We start from the raw sequence: 4,954 nt of genomic DNA, 5'->3' as shown, positions 1-4,954 counted from the left end.
TGTCCCAGAAAACACTCATTATATAAACACTCACACTTTATAATGCAAAGTGTCCGTACATTAAAAAAAAGTTACTTCTATTATTGAGAAGAATATGTATGACATTTATGCAGCTCTAATTGTTTTGGCTGTATTTGCATGTGAAAAGCGTTGCTGATGTTACTGGAGTATCCAAGGTTACCGCTGATTGTTTATTAAAGCCATCGGATAAACATTTTTAAAATGCTTGAAGTGGAATTAACATTTGTCCAGTTCTCTATATTGGGCGAAATGCTTTTAAAGTCTGTTGAACCTGCGGTAAAACGTACATGACTCACTCCTTGTTTGCGCATGAGGACAGGCATTAAAAAAAAGAATAATAATTACAGTGAAAATACGCCCCAGAGACACACTCTGACACAAAGGAGAATATTTATGGGAAATAACTACAGTGCATCCTCTTCACACGCGTTTGATGTTGAGCCGTCCCGTAACGGCGGGGGACGCCATGACACTTAACGCAATAGCCTTGAAATTTGAAGACTCAGTCAATGACACACTCTCACTGTGTATTTGCTTTGTTTGCATACAAATAACAAATATTTGTATGCGTTCATACATTAGAAATGCGTTCTCTGTTAATTGCGCTGTCTGTGGCGTTCCACTGAGGTGGGATTCTCTCGAGTTGAGCGTTAGAGGCGAGTGCCTTGACATGAAAGGGCGTCGGCAGCAGGCCAACAGACACGGGGGTGAAGTCGGCGAGAGGATCCGTCGCTGGTCAGATCAAAACGTCCATGAGAACAAGCCACCGATGCCTCGCGGCCCTTTCCATTCCAGACCTGCTGTGTGATACTCGAACCCTGCAGCAATAATAGAAGTGACCTCACTGAGTATATCACTCATGAGCCGGCTTGGATTTGGTCCCTATTTCCGTCACACCCAGGAGACAGCAGCATTTCCCACATCCACTGACCTTGGAGTCTCTTTAGAGCTCTTTCCAAGCCCGCTGCTCAAGGTCGCATCCAATCTTTTGTTTCTCTACATTAGCGGATCTCAAGTCTACTCCCCCCCCCCCGGTCGGAACGCGACACCTGAGCATGAGGGCTGTAGCGAGGCGGGGGCTGCGGCAGGTCAAACAGGGTGATCGTAAACAGCGGAAAAGAATAGGAAATATAATTTTACCTGCCCCCAATAATCCGGGAATGACCTTTGATCTCGCAGCACGCGTGGCATGCTGAGCCTCCTGCTCCGGGTGCACGCGGCTCTGATCCTGGGAAGCAATCACAGAGCGCGCTGCTATCAGGAAAGGTTGCCGGGGAAATACTCTAAGCCAGAGTGTGGAGGTGAGCATCAGGCAAAAAGCAAATGGGCAAGGGTGGAAGAAATAAGCAAGTGCAGCCAACCACACAGAAAGCCTGATGGGCCAGCGCGGCGCGTGATAAAGGTAAAGTGGAGCCTGCATCGGCAACACAGCCTGGCTTAATGCCACACAACAACTTTGACAATCGCAATTGAAGTATTTCTAAGAAAGCTAAATATATTATACATTTAAAAATAATAATATTACTGCAATGGTTTACAAAACACAAACACTGAAATATTATTATAATTTCTTTTAATGTAAAGGAATAATTTAGGTTTTCATTTGCGTGCCTTTGTCGTTGTTGTCGTTGTTGTTGTTGTTTTAAGCAGAAATACGCAAAATAAGCAGCAGATTTCCACAAAACTTGGTGGCAGGATGGGAAAACCTTCCGTTTGGCTTCAAATGTATTTCCACTTGCTTTGTCGTTAGGGCATTTTCCACATTCTCACTAATTAGCCTCTGAAGTGATTTCCATGTAACTTTGTCGGAGGAGGGGTTGGGGCGGGGGGGGGGGGGGGGGGGTCACGCAAGCTAAACAGATGTGTAGGATTGTCCGACCTTGGCGGAGGTATGCGCTCTGTGTGCCATTCCAATTTTAAAATCATATTTCTTCCATAATTGACAAGAGATATTTATTTTCCCAAAGTTCAAAAGTGTCAGGTTCAACCAGGGAATCTGGAATCACCGCTTCATCTCGGGGGGGGGGGGGGGCGTTGGCATTTCAAAATTCTCCGCATTTGCGTTTATTTGATTGTTTAAGAGCTATTTCCGGAAAAACTAAGTTTGGGACGGCCGGGAGCTGCCTTGTAACAATTACGGGGTTAAATGGCAGTTGGCCACACAGGAGGGCATTTGCCTGCTGGCAGTCTCTTCCTGCTCGGCAAAGGTCAGAGGTCACAGGCTTTTCAGGAAAAGTCCATTTCTCAAGTACCCTGAAACAGGTGGAGACCCCAACGGGCCTGTTTACTTAAACGGCGGAGGGAAAATTGGGACAATTCAACCAGTGCACACGTTTGGTGTGAGTAACTGCCCTGGACTTTCTGGCCTGCTTTCGGTCACAGGCTGGAGGTGACACGCATCATTTTCAAAAAGCAGTAGCATATTTTGTCAAGCCGGTGATTTCAGAATCTATTCATGTCTTTTTTCGGGCTCTTTCGTCCGTCGTAACATTTCCTCCGAGCGTGTAAGAATGAAGTCTATTTTTCTACAACGGCGTCTATCGCTGGAAAGGGTTAATACGCTGAATTAAAAGGAAAAGGGGGCAAATGGCAACTTGGCCGAACTCGACCCCCCCCCTCAGCGCTCTCACTATTTGGATTGGCTAAATCCGTGGGACCTGGAGCTGAACCCCTCGGGAAGGGTTTAAGTGTTAAGGATTAGGGATCTAAAAGGCATTTTGGAGTCCGGGAATCAAACCCACAGAACCGGGCGGCGGAGGCGAGCCCTGGCGTTTTGGCCTCCGCCGCAATCAAACAGGGCGCTGAGGCCTCAGCACACCTGGAAGGGCCCGCAGCAAAGAATTAGGTCCCAGCGAGAGGAGCAGGTGAGGTGGCAACCCCCCCCCCCCCCACCCCCACCCTCCCACCCCCTCCCCGGCCTGAATAGAGTAACAACAGCTGGGGTGGTTTATGGTGGTGTTGCCCAAGGGCAAGGTCAGCCTGGCGGACCAGGGGGAACAGCGGGAGGATTGTTTTCACTCCACTAGTGAAAACAGCAAGCGTGGAGATGCTGAATGTGCCAGCTGTAAGGCCCCAGCCTGAGCCCGTATTAAAAGTGTGAGGGGAAGCCGGATCACTAATGACCAGTGGCCTCTGGCCTCACCTGAACTCCTCCCACCTCCTGGACGCACGGCGAGGTTGGAGACTCGGTTCCATCCGGAAGCATTCGGAGTAAATTCGATTTCCTGGTAGTGTCTATTGTGGGAATGTTTGGTTTTTATGTTTCAACACATTTTCGGATCATTCTAAAAGCCTTAAAAAGTACTTAAAGCCAGAAGCTACTGTTGAAACCCTTTTAAATTATTTCTGATTAAAAAAGTAATAATTTTGACTTCACTTAGATAAACATTTCTCAGAGAGATTGGTGTGTGGTTGCAGCACATAGAGCAGCGACTTGAATCCATCCGTGAAAGCATGAGGATTCTCTCATGCCCCCCCAACCCAAACCCACCCCCCCAGGCCTAATAGGTCTGGACTGTTAACATCAAAGAAGCTGAGCTTTCTAGCCAATCTATTCACCGCTTTGCCACATTCCCATGCCCGAGACCTTCTACATGTTCAGACGGTGTAATGAAGGTCATTCTCCATCGACTCACTTTGATCTAAATGGACAAAAAGGAACAAATCTAGAAATGATTTTTCCGTTTGCTGTCCCCATTTACTTTTCAGCTTGTCTCCTCTCTCCGACCGCATACGACACCGGCTCCGACTCTAGAGCCAGAACACTGAAGCGAGCGCGCTAGCATGCAGCCTCTGACATGCCCGAGCTCCGATGATAGATGTGCAATTAAACCCGGTGAAACTCGCATGCTTCATAATGACCGCCTTCTTTTATGGCGAGTACAGCGTCAGTTTCGAGCAAAGAATTAGACAGTTTTTCCACAGTAATTAAATTTACCTCCGTGGAAATTCCCCTCCTCGTCGACTAAAGATTATAATTTAAATGAGCAGAGATTAGCTGACTTTCTTTATCGCCACAGCCGCCTGAATCAAAAGGGGGAAACATTTGTTTTTTGCACCTGTTTCTTGGAATTGTTTTCAAAATAGCAAGTGACGGCCGCTCGCTCGTCGTGGCGTGGCGTGGCGTGGCGTGGCGTGGCGTGGCGTGGCGTGGCGTGGCGTGCCGGGCCACCGTCGACTGCAGCTGCGTTTTGCTATCAGGCTGTTCTAATGACAAAATCAACTGTCTGCAGATCGGCTGCTGAAATGCTGCAACGACTCTAATACTTGAGGATCAGTTGCACTGGATGAGGCGGCTTTATCCAGTTATTAGGGTAATGTAATGGAGTCTCCTAATCTAAACCCGGAAAACCCTCCCACCATAGGGAAGGGGGGGGGGGGGTACAATAGTGACGCAACACGTTATTCCCGCACAAAGCTGACTTCTTCACTAATATAGCAGGACACTCACGGCCTGTTCAAACAAGTCCTTCACAGTATATCCCTTAAAATGATTTTCTCGCTGCTAACCCCCCCCCCCCCCCCCCTGCTAACTCCCTCCAACAAACGCTCTGCTGGCGGGGCATATTCTACGCTCCTTAATACCAAATTAAACCCCAACTCTTTTATTTTAAATGAGAAAAAGCCCCCCCCACCCCCCCCAAAGTAAAAGAGTGCTGACAATCTTGATTAGGCGGAAGAGAAGAGGAGGGGGAAAAATGAAAGGGTATTATGGAATAGAGAACATTATAATAATGCCATCCAGCACAAATGGTTCTAATTGGCAGATAATCCTGGATCTCTGGGCCAAGGATGGGAGCAAGCCGGGCCTCTTGTCCTCTTCCGCCTGCAAGCCACAGGATGGGGGGGGGGGGGGGGGGGGGGGGTCAGAGTCTGGTGAAAGGCGAAGGATTAGCACTGGCATTGTTGGCTGTTTCCACTCGAACATGACCTT

This window comes from Brachionichthys hirsutus, chromosome 7 (assembly GCF_040956055.1).
Source record: "Brachionichthys hirsutus isolate HB-005 chromosome 7, CSIRO-AGI_Bhir_v1, whole genome shotgun sequence".
Taxonomy (NCBI): Eukaryota; Metazoa; Chordata; class Actinopteri; order Lophiiformes; family Brachionichthyidae; genus Brachionichthys; species Brachionichthys hirsutus.
This window is presented reverse-complemented; position numbering follows the sequence as displayed.